The following is a 12,688-nucleotide window of genomic DNA, read 5'->3' on the forward strand; positions in this document are numbered from 1 at the left end:
CTCAGTTACAGTTTGTGGTCTAGCAAGGAAATGTTGGGTTCTCGTCAGTCTCTCAATGTCTACTACTTCTTTTAGGGAGATGTTTGACAGGCAACTAAGGGAACTCTGTTGTGCTCCTCACTGATCCGGATGTCTCAGGAGAGTCACTCCTGGGCCGTAACCAGGCAGAACCCAGAGTACAGGAATTCCGCGCATGGCCCTGGGATGCACCAGCACAGGATGAGGTCACTTCAGTCTACCCTGCCACAAAGATCAAGCCACACTGTACGCAGCATGGACCACGGAACCAGATTTTCCTCAGGCCATGACACGGGCCTACTCACGATATTTATGAATTTAATGCAGGGTTAGACATGGGCTTAAAAACCAACAGCAGAATCCACGCTGCATACAAACCAGAGGAGGTGAATCCATAAAGTGGAATGACCCACTGGTGCATACAAAATGGTCTGGGAGGACTGAAATCATTTAATACAAGGATTGTTAGCAGTCACTTTCTCATCGGATAACCAGTAAAAATGTGTCTGGTGGAAGGAAAGAGTGGAACACAGAGCTCTGAGCATATACTATAGACTGGGCATGGCCGTGGCAGCAGGAGACTGGGCCAAAGAAGGCTTACCAGCTCCAGACACTAAATGGCACAGGGACTCTTGCAAAAAGTAATCTGGCCTTTTGCCCAAAGGCAGTGAGCAGACACTTGCTTTAGAAATATAATTTTAATCTGCTCCTTCAACAAGTTCATATTAAGCACCTATTTGATGTGAGTACCATGTATGGACACATCAGGGCCCTGAACATTTCCCACAAACACACACACACACACACACACACACACACACACACACACACACAAAAAAAAAAAAAAAACCAAAAAAAACCCCACCACAACAACAACAAAAAAACCCAGACCAATATAAGCGTTATAAGCCATAAAAGATTTGACAAAATGTTATAAAATGATCAAGAACATGGAAAAGCCACAGTTCCCAGGGGCTCAGAACAACTAATATCATGAAGGCCACCGTCACTTTGTTCACAAAATATTACTAAATATCAGCTCAAGTGAATAATAACTGATGATGAATCCATCACATACAAAGATATTAATAGTAAAAAACTACTAAAAATCAGAGCTTTTATAAGATTAGATCAACACAGAAATATCCATTTACTAATAGGTACTCCTAGAGACTGACTATAAACATAGTTTCCACTTAGGGAACACTCCCATATTGGAGAGTGGAAGTGGTCTGTGTTTGCCATGAGGTACAAGGAAACTCCAGTAAATGACATGACAGACATGGTGTGCCCACAGTCAGAGATAAGAAACCAGGGGAACCGGCTGGGGAGAAGGGACCAAGAAAAATAAAACACGCAGGAGGACCCTACCAGGAAACCCATTCCCCTCTGCATATGAATCTAAATAGTACACTAACAAAGAATCTAGGCTTGAAAGGGGTGCTTTTGAACTTGGTTATTAAAAGCTACAACAGGGGCTAGGGGAATGACTCAGTGAGTGATATGCTTGCCAGGTAAGCCTAAGGACCAGAGCTTAAATCCCTAGCACCCACAGAAAAGCTGGGAGCAAGGAAGGGCATCTGGAACTGCAGCACAGGGGAGGAGAGGTGGGGATAGGTGGTCCCCAGGGCCTAGATGGCCTCGCAGTAGACCAGAAATAGCCAGTTCTGGGTTCAGTGAGAGACCCTGTCTGAAAACACAGGCTAGAGAACAATGAAGAAACACCCAACATTAACTTCTGACCTTCACACACAAGCCCACAGTCACATATGCTACCCCCAGCACATGCACACACGCACATGCAAACACACACACACACACACACACACACACACACACACACACACACACACACATGTACATCATAGCTTCCATACTACAATAACAACAGAGCAAGGAACCAGGAGTCATGCTTCCAAGCACCCCTGGAGTCTCACTGGGGGCATCCATGTGTGTGACAGCTGGGAAGTTGAGAAAGAAAAGCAAGATAACCCAAACACACTGAGCTGTCGTGGGTGCTGGGAATTGAACTCAAGTCCTTTGCAAAAGCAGCCGGGGCTTTTAGCTCTCCAGCCCCCCATTCTTACACTTTCTTCTAAGACAGTTTATTTTCAGCAAGTCTTAAAAATCCTCCTACATTCAATGAATCCTAATTTTCCAATTCTTTATCTTCCACTGGAAGCAATACAGACCTTCCTCTGACGTCTGGAATGGTGTGAGCCCTTTCCCTGCGGCTCTCACTGTCTCAGGGTCACCCGTGTCTGCAGGCCCTCACCACACTCGCTTCATCCCAATCGGCTGTGATCTCTGAAGCGCAGGAATCTTGCTCTACTGGGAGCAGCAGTTCCCTGGCACATTAATTAATTACTGTCTGATGGAAGATGGAGGGACACAAGCAGGGAGAGACGGTGAAGGGAAGGCCGAGAGACAGACACCAACTTCCAGCTTGAAATGACTCCATCCATTCACTCTTTCACTCAACAGAGTTTACCACCAGCTACCTCGTGAGCCACTCAACTCCAGTTGAAGTAGCAGCTTTGTTGTAACTACAACAAAGCACAGGAATGTGGGCCCAGTGGGGAAAGTTCCGGACCTCAGGACGCCCCATGGCCTAGCAACAGAATAGAACCATGCAAGCTGTGCAGTGTGGAAGGAGCCACTGAGAACTGCCAGCACAGAGGGCGAAGCAGGGGTCTTGGAGGACAAGCTGCTACCAGGGGAGGTGGGGGTGGCAGTGGGGGGGGTGACGGGGACCCGCTGGTTTCTGTGTCTCAAGCTGGGTATCCCCATCACAGAAAGAAGTCACCTTTTTCCTCTTCAGCTGCCCAATGGCAGACCTTCCAGAAGTCAGAGTTCTCAAGGCAGTTTAAGCCTCAGCCTTCTTTTTTTCTGATGCCCAGCATCAATTGGGCCATAAATCTGTCATATACTCCTGCTAGTTTTGGGTCCCTCCAAGTTATAACCCATGCAGTCTGGCCAAGACACGGAGACTCCCAGAATGCTTTCATCACATCCCAGCTGGAAACTCTTAATTCATTATTTTCAGTCCTAGCCAATACCTCCTATGAGTACTCCAAGTACAGGAATAACTAGGTCACAATCATGTTCTCAAGATCCTGAATCCCTAATTGCAATTCCCCCATGATAAAAGAATCTGCCTACAAATTCGTGTGAACCAAGTTCCTTCCGTTCTCAAGCCAAATAACATTTTCTCTTGTGTAACTTGAGTCTGGAACTTGGTTCCCAAAACAAAAAGGCATTTTAAGTTTAGGAAGCACTGATTACCTCCAAGGAGGTGGGCGTTTAAACAGCTCTGCCACTCTTTGCTGGCCCACTCCATTTATCATTTTCCTCTTCCAATTTTCTCCGTTGTCATACACTGTGGCATTTTCACAGTAGGGAATAAAGAAACTTGCAAACCAGCCTCTTAAATAAACAAAGCTTGTGCTTTTTCAGAGTTAAGTGGCCCTGAGAATTCTCATTACCCCTCTAGTCAACAGTGCTATTTCCACCTTCATATTTCATGTGTTGGTAACTCTCCACAGCACATGAGTTGATATGGGCAAGGAAGTAAGCTGGCCAGGGAAGAGGAGATATCCTGCTTGGCTCCTCCCCATGGGGAACATACTGGTAGCATCAGTACACTTAACACATCTTATTGTAAAAGCAGTCTTCAGCTGGCACGGATTGATGCGCAGCTTAACAATTCAAAAGAAATTAGGCTGTTCCTATGTACTTCTTACCAAAGTAACACCTCTTCCCACCAACACACAATTCTGGGGGCATGCTGTTTACAAGAACTTAAAGACTGGAGTCCAGGAGGTGAGTCTAAGCAATCATGAGGGGGCCGTTATTCCAATATTTTAGAAGGAGAAAATACTTAAAAGTCCAACCATGCAGTTGGCAAATCTTTCAAATTCATTTTTAAGTTTTTCATTAAAACGGCGAAGTAGAAAGGATAACTGTGTCTCCGTGGTAAAAAACCGAAAGGTATTCTACATCCGTGTGTCTGCGCAGAAAGGAAAACAGCTGAACTGTTAGGTACCTTTGCTGGTGATGTTATCTGGGGGCCACAAGACAGTACTGCTAACAGGACTCTGGAGGAGACTCTGACTTTCCCTTTGGCACTACTCCATTCATGGGTGCTCACTCTCCAACGTGTGTTCTGTGACTTATCTTGAAGTTAACTATGCGAACTCTGAAAATGCATCTCCAATGCAGTAAAACTCTGATACGCTTTCAAGGACCTGGTACCAGCAGGGGACTGTGGCTTTGTAGGGGAGACAGGAAGGGAAAGCACACTGAGAGAGCCAAGACTGTCAGGGAGGAGGGCTCTGTGTCATGGTGATGGAAGAGAAGAGAAAATTCTTTACACGCTCATCATTGGTCATTTCCAATGCTGCGTCAACTGAATTTAGGAGTCACTCTATGAAGCTAGACAGCTATATGATTCCTATTAGGCTGCTGCTTGGTTTTAATGACTATAATATTTTCATTTTGTTGCTGTGATTTCAGATACATCTGTACATGTATTTACAGATGAACCAGGGAGAAAGTTGGTATGCTGCATTTTAATACTCGACAAAGTCTCAGGTCCTCCAAAGCCAGTCTTCTGAAATCCAAAGCCACGTGGAACCCACCAGGATGCTGAACAACAATGGTGAGAACACTTCCGAAAAGCATTGCCATCAGTGTGGAGAGCTTCTGGTACTCTGTAAGTCTCACCGCAACCCACGCTGATCTGAGAAAGAACCGAGCACACTGCCCATCCCTTCACAGTCTCAAGGTGGGAAAAGCAAATTAAAGCTTGGCTCCTCCAGGCTGCTTGTCCTAAGACAAGCTGTTAACCGGTGAGTGTGTCTTCTATGTTACCAAGCCCAAGCCTCAACTATTCTCAGTATAGCAGGGTGGGTGACTTTTCAGGAACCGTCATGTCTAAGAGAGTTGTCATCAATATTAACTTTATGAAGTTACAAGGGAGTCTATTTTGAAAATGACTTCTAAGCTCAGAAAGCTCTGTATAAAGGCAATTATTATTCTAAAATGGAATGAGTTATTGAAAGATAACAGAGGAAAGGAATCCAGACAGCCATGTAAAGGACGGAATTGTGATGCATTGACGAACAGCTTCTCCATTGTTCCTGGGCAGCTGTGGGCCTGTCCTGTAGGTCCTGCGCAATGCTTTGGGTGAGAATTCTTGCTGTGCAGATGTAAGGTATACTAACCATTTGCATTGCCTTAAAGAACTGCCTGTGCTGTGTTCAATACTGTTATCACAGCATGAAGAAGAAACCAGTATGGACGGCTCTATAGAGAGGGTGATTGGAGGGAATGCCAATGCTCGTCCAGTCTTCTTTCTCTGCAGTTACTGAAGCTAAAAGCAAAAGCTTAAAATTTCTACACACTTCTTTTTATTTCTCACCCAACATCTTAGTTTTCTTTCTTTTTTCTTCTTACTCTGATGTTCCCACTTGTTCCTCAGGCACCTACCAACACTGACACCATCAAAGAATGTACAGCCTATGTACACGTCATGGCTGAAAGAACATATGTAGTCTTGGCTTCTGACAATCTAACAGTTGTGATAACTGAAAGTCATCTTTCATGATGTTCGCTACTTCCTAGCCCCAAAAACAGAACACAACCACTGCCTGTTAGCCTTCAATCAAGCACCCCAATTTCCACTGCCCTAGGAAACCTGCCTTATATAATGCTGTGCCCATTTCAAAGGTGTTTCTGTCCAGCCCCTACACTGGCCTGTGCACTCTGTATGCTGTCTTCTCTGTGTGCCTTGGCAAAGTAAGACTCAGTCTATGGATGTAGATAACCCCACACGCAGGGAGTGTGTCTTGCTGGACACCCCAAATAAAGCATGGGGAAAAGGATACCAGATGTACATTAGGCTGTCCCAGTAATTCGAGACTGTGCCAAACACCACACACCCGAATCTGAGTTTCTTCCTAAAGTCAGATCTTCCTGTGATCAAATGTTTCTCAGGGGAAGAACATTGGCAGCATACTAATCCATGTCACTCCCAGGTTACCCAAAGGAGCACACTGAATTCCTGTCATTCTCAGCCCCGTCTTTTCAGCCACAGATTAGCTCCAGTGACCATCCTGTTAGACAGAGATAAACTAAGGCAATTTCATACTCATACACAGCAAATGGAAGGAGAGGTAACCACCCCACAGGGAGAGTGACTGGAAACGTATGCACTGCACAGCAAGGCAAACACTTACTGAGATTTTTACGTTGTTGCCCTGGTAACTGAGGAAGCTGGTAACTGCACACCACCACAGCCACACAGCCACTCACACACTCCACTTTGAACCCCAGAATAAAGTGGGAACAGAGCAGATCCATGCTTTCAACACACATTGAACACGTATTGGATGCTTTTTCTAGTTATGTGATAAGACAGCCCCAAATCTTTGTTCCCACGGAGACTTTCTGCTTTAAATTCTCAGTTGTTTGCATGAAAAAGAAAGTCCAAATCTCCTGAGAAAACTGACTCTCAGCCTTTCCCTGGCTCCTCGTTTCAATACCCTGTTCTCACTTCATACCCGTAAGAGGCCAGTGAGGTGGGTTAGTGGGTAAAGGTGTCTGCTGCCAAGCCTGATGACCTGAGTCTGGTCCCCAGAAACCATACAGTGGGAACAGAGAACTGACTCCTGAACGTTCTCCTCTGACCTCCACACTTGCATCATGTACATGAACACACACACACACACACACACACACACACACACACATTTCAAGATCCACCAGGACCACATTTTCTTCCTACTTAAGCCGTAGCTCGATTTCCATGAGGTCTCACACCTCTTATATTTTAATGAAAACTATATTCACCACAGCCTCAGCCAGAGTGCCTACCATACAACAGCCCTACAATTAAAGACAACCTCTCCTAATAAACTCAACCCAAAGGATTTTCCTAGTCACATAAAATTGAGAATTTTAAACACTGATCTAAAGACTAAGAGACACAGGACAGAAATTACAAAATGTCTATCCAAAATCAAAGAGGTTTGGACTGAAAGGGAGAAATAAAGACAGTTAATACCAAAGGGTTCATTAAAAATAGCTGGTGAATGAGAGAGCTGGCCACAGGTGCTGAGGGATGGGTGAATATCCCACTTGGCAATTGGGCTGTTTTTGAAGCCACAGACCTCATTTCTAGACCCCCCCACACACACTTTGGGGTTGGTCTGGAGTTCCCTCCAGGCTGTTTCTCTTGGCTATAAAATAGGAGTAACTCCTGGGACTGGATGAAGCAGGGATGTCTATACGCACTACAGATGGAAGGACCACATAAAGTAGGCTTCATGGAGGTAGGAGTGAACACTTTCCAAGAATTCATTGGCTGTGTTTGACACTGTTCATGGTTTCAAAAATTAGAGGTTATGTGTGTGTGTGTGTGTGTGTGTGTGTGTGTGTGTACATATGACATAATAAAACCCGTTATTTTTTTATACTAAAGTAAAAGAACCCCCACCTACAAGGGATGGGGGTAGATCAATCATTTTTTAGTTCACGCACAAAAATTGTAAGAAGGGCTTCCTGACCTACTGGATGCTAGACATTGAATATCAGTCAGTGAACAAGACAGACGGTCCCTCCTCGTGGAATAGAACCACAGTAACAAACTAGCAAGCCCCCATTTCATCCCTATATAAGCCACTCCATGAAGCCTGGCTTCTCCTCTTGAAAACAATGGGGTCATTATCTGCGGTTTCATTTTCAATATCTTTTAGAAACAGTAAGAACTTGTCCTTCTAAAGCCCACAAAACCACATGTGGCATTCTTAAACATGACGTGACCAAACAGTATGTTGCTAGGTGGCTGTTGTTATTTCTCACATAAACTATTACAAATGTATCTAGTGACTGAGGAGGTGGCCATGACTCGTCCAAATAGCAAATGATTTATGGAGGGCAGAACTGCTGTTGTGACATCCAAAGGCGTTCCCAAGGGATAATTCTGCAGGCATCTACTCAAAAGCATGCATTGTCTCAGAATGTGTGGTGCCTAACAGTTCACTTCCATGGTGTCCTTGTTTTTAGGTCGCCCCGATTCCAACTTAATGATGGTTCCATGGAAAAGCTCAGATCTTCATAAGCACAAGAATTAGAAAAAAAGCCATACATGTAACAAAATTATCATGATCCCTCTGACTTCAGAGAAAACTGCTAAGAACTCTGTCACCTTCTCAGAGTCAGTATTTCAGGCTCATTGGGGCATTTTTATGTCTGCAATCCGAGACTTAGGCTATTAATGTACTGAAGAAAAAAAAATCCATTATTCAGGGCTCCTTACTATGTCCAGACTACGGTACTAGTGCTTGTATCTTAACATGCTGCCTTCAGGTCCTTCTGTCCATGTTCTCCCATGAGAACACCTGTTTAGGAGCTGGGGCAATTGTATTACATCTACTATTGCAGACACATGTTCTCTCACCAATACATCACAAATAAGTTTACATCGCCTCTCCCCTTATAACAATTTCCTTTCTGCTTAAGATGCCTTAAAATGAGTGGTGTGTGCATGTGAGTGGTGTGTGCATGTGAATGGTGTGTGCATGTGAGTGTTGTGTGCATATGAGTGGGGTATGCATGTGAGATCAGGTTCCTGTGGAGGCCAGAGGTGCTGAACCCCTTGGAGGTGGTGGTTGTGAGTTGCCACCTGATGTGGGGGGTGGGACTAGAACATGGGTCCTCTGCAAGGAGCAGTATGCCATCTTAACTGCTGAGTCATCTCTCCAGCATGAAGATGCCTTTTTGTTCAGGCTAAGCTTTGCAGAACTTGACACTAGCAAAGATGATGTGAAAGTTGTGGGTTTAAATTACTCCAGTATTTTGGTTTCCCAAGCTTGAGTCTTCCAGAACCAACATTTGTATTGCTTTGGAATAAACGAAGATTGGCTTGTGGTGCTGTGCCTGGAAACCTTTCTTACTCCCAACCAGCCTGACGGTGTTCTTTGTACACTCAAGTTATCACACCCACTGAAAACTGGGTACGAACTCTGTGCAGCTGTTGCGAATGTTTTACAGTTGATTTTTAGAATTCCAGCTGCTGTTGGAATGTGAAACATTCTCCAGAATCTCACCTGTGTGACCTTGGTCCCCAGTTGGTGGCGCTGTTTTGGGAGGGTTGTGGAACCTTTACGAGTTGGAGCCTCTTTGGAGGAAGTGAGTCACTTCTGGTGGGACTCCAGGATTTGGTTTTGTTTTTTATATAAGCCTTTCTTCCCGTCCACTCTCTGCTTCATGAGTGTGGATACAATGTGACCAGCCACCTCCAACGCCTGCTGCCATGCTTGCCTTGGCGGACTGTATCCTTTCTTAAACTACAAGTCCAATCAACTCTACTTTCACTGCGTTGCTTTTCTCAGCTGTGTCTCAGCCATGAGAATTGAATGGAAACAGACACAGCGCTCCGAAGCATCTCATATTTTGCTGCTGGTTTTTGTGAAGCAGCAGGTTTGCATTCAATTTGGCTGTATGTGTCGATAAGAGTATTGAAACCTCTCATAAACTTTATCTACTGGTAGACAGCAAACACTTCTCAGCCATGATCAGCATTTCATTTTATTGAGGATTTTCCTACCCTCTTTCCCCTCCATCTTTTGCATTTTCCCTACTGTGGTATCAATCTGTGTAACACCTGCATGTGATAGCTGGGTGTGTTCAGGAAATGCATATAGTTGGTATTATATTCAAGAGGACTGTTGGCTGCCTGTGAATAGATCCCAAAGAACTATACTGTTCAAATAAAATAACAAAACTTCTCAATGGAAGGAGGGGCGATCACTGCGGAGCCTCTAAAGATGGGTCTAAATTCATTGGTACAGAAACTTTCATGATGACATTTGTGAAGAGACACCATCCAGGCAAGACGACCTCCTTCCCTTCGAGGAGAGTGAGAATGCCAGCCGTCAGGAATGCATCGCTCGAGCCTCGGGGTAAGTGCTTTCTGAATTCCTTCATTGAATCATCTCAGCAATTTCAGTAGGCAAGTCCTCTTACTACACCCATCGTACAGATCAGGGAAGTAAAAGTACTGAAACACAGGCAGTTAGTTGCCCAAGGCCAGCAAATGGAAGAAGTTCTCTCCGGGGCCTGGGCTCTTACCCAGGTATTCCAGGAATGGTAAAGCAGTTAAGAAAAACTACATCTCCTATATTAGCATTTTTATGGTGACATTAAAATGATTGTCATATAACATTAAATTGGAATAGGGGCTCCTTTGGGATAAAATGTAGTTCTGGGAATGATTTCCCTATTATTTCCTCTCATTCATAAAAAGTGAAGAACAACAACCCCGAAGTCTTGAGGAGAGCCTGCAGCAAGTGGCTCGAGAGGGGGCCATGACGTCTTCCACTTGCTGCCTTCCACAGGCTTTGTGAGAACTTGTCCTGCTTGGCAAGAGGAAACATGACAGGAAGAAAGTGGGGCTAAGTGAGGTCCAAATGGCCAGCGCCTATCCTACTCCAGGTTCTGAGCTCTAAAAATAACATCTTAAAGAATTGTGGTGTTTAAAGGCTATCTTCCTCAAGGAGGACAAGTCGATTCTCCTGCATGCTGTCCTCGACCCTGTGTCATTAAGATGCTGTGTGTGCCTTGGCTCCTATTCTCCCCACACTAGAGAAAGTTATAAAATATTTTCCTCTTTATAAGTGAAGTTTATAAGTCACATAAGTAACAACTGGATCAAACTTACTGCCCAGGGATCTTGCGCTGCTTTGGTTTGAAGTTCATGAGACTGATTTGGAGGATGGGATCCTGAGAAAGTGTGAGCATTCCACTGTGGCTTGAGGAAAGAATTGATTCCTCAAAAGCAAGTGCGTGCTTATAAAAAACACTTTCCCTTTGAATAAATGTAGCCCTGACTTGCCAGCCTTCACTTGCAGCCTGGTTCAGTGTCTTGAAACAGCGGAGGTCAACAGGGCCTCTGTGGGACCAGCAGGCAGGGGCAACAGCTTTCCAGACAGAAACAGACATTGTCCTGTTTTATAAATTGAGTCGTTAGAATATTTTCATTTCCTAAGAAAACAAATATCCCAATCTATTGTCTACTTCTAAAGTTCCAAAACAGTTTAGAGCAAGGGTTGTTGCTGAGGAAACATGGTGGGAAAGCTAGTCGATGCTCCATTCATTCATTTCCTCCACAGAATCTACGCACAGACCAATGACAGGCATCTACAGTCATGTCCATAGGGGTGTAAGGTACTGTTAACCTCCTGTTCAGAATTCTCATCTCAGACATTGTAGCAAAGATATGGTTGATATTTAAGTACTTCTCACCAGCCTCAATCTTCCACAGTTAGAAGATGTGAATCACCTGCTACTTAATAAAGTCTACTTGCTTGGCAGTGCTGGACTTGCTATTTGATGAGAAAGGAGGAACCTCAGGTACAGGCTTTTGTCTTTTATGGGGAGTACCAAAGTATGGCTGAGGCACCACATGTAATCCAGAATTTTATCAGCCTCAAAACTAAGGCAATTTCTGCAATTTCCAGATCTTGCATTTAAAAAGTACTAGTTCTTTAAGAGGGTGAATAAACTCATTCCTTACCTATTAGTAAACGTCATTTAAAGACATCATCAGCATAAATCCCCTAAGACAGAGTCTTGGCTACACAATCTAAAATTAATCTTGGATTTTACCAAATTCAAGAAAACTAAGAAGTCATTATAGGACTAAAGAGGCTGAAATGGGTTAATGAAGTTCTTAAAGTGACCACCAAACACCAAAAGTTTAATAATGCATTAACCAACAAACTGAAATGTGTGCAGAGTGCAGGAGGCCAGAGGTGCTGATTCCGGCGGAGACACTTGGAGACTGATGGGTCAGATGAAGGAGAGACAAGCCCAAATGGCTGTTACACACACATGTCAATTTCTGGTCAGTTAACCCTCTCAAAGAATGAGTGTCTGTACAATGATGCTCTTCCTCCAAAACTGCCCAGGTGTTTAGATGGCCACCTCTTCTGAGTGGGGACAGTGTAAGAAGCGGATGGTGAAGCCATTGCCATGGGCACTCGAAGTGACCTTCATCAATATAATCAAAATCCGGAGCTTCAAGATAAGGAGGTTAAAACTGGAAACTGTCTTTGAGGATGAAATTGTGCTTGTAAACTTTATAGCTGTAGTACATTCCTAGCTTTGGGGCCAGAGAGGTAGCTCAATGACCATTTACTGTGCACACCTAGGGGCCTGAGTTTGAATCTCACATAAGAAGCTGTCCAGTTGCAGGAGATCCTGTAAGCACAGCACTGTGTGGAAGGTGAAGACAAGAGGGTTGCTGGGGCTTTCCAGCTGCCAGGACAGCTCCAGGTCAGGTGAGAAACCCTGTCTCATGAGGGCAAGATGGACACTGATAGAGCAGGACACCTGATATCCTCCTCTGGGACCTGCACACACACACACACACACACACACACACACACACACACACACACACACTATATATGTATATGTATATGTGATGGTTTTGAATGTTAAATTCTTCCTTTGCTAATAAAGAACATGTTAAGATGAAAGTTTCAATTGAAGCACTACAAGCAACAGGTGACACAGTCAAGGTCAAATGTGACACTACGGTGCAGAATCCACAAAGGGGGATGTGGGAGTCCCTTAACTCTGTGAATATCAAGAGTGGCAAAGC

General features: G+C 44.4%; 1 protein-coding gene across 3 annotated transcripts in view; it reads right to left on the reverse strand.

Annotated features, from left to right (window-relative positions):
• Fbn1 (fibrillin 1) overlaps window positions 1-12,688 on the reverse strand; it is a 208,433-nt gene that overhangs the window by 146,882 nt on the left and 48,863 nt on the right. The gene's annotated exons all lie outside the window — the stretch shown is intronic.

Source organism: Onychomys torridus, chromosome 4 (genome assembly GCF_903995425.1).
Source record: "Onychomys torridus chromosome 4, mOncTor1.1, whole genome shotgun sequence".
NCBI classification, from domain to species: Eukaryota; Metazoa; Chordata; class Mammalia; order Rodentia; family Cricetidae; genus Onychomys; species Onychomys torridus.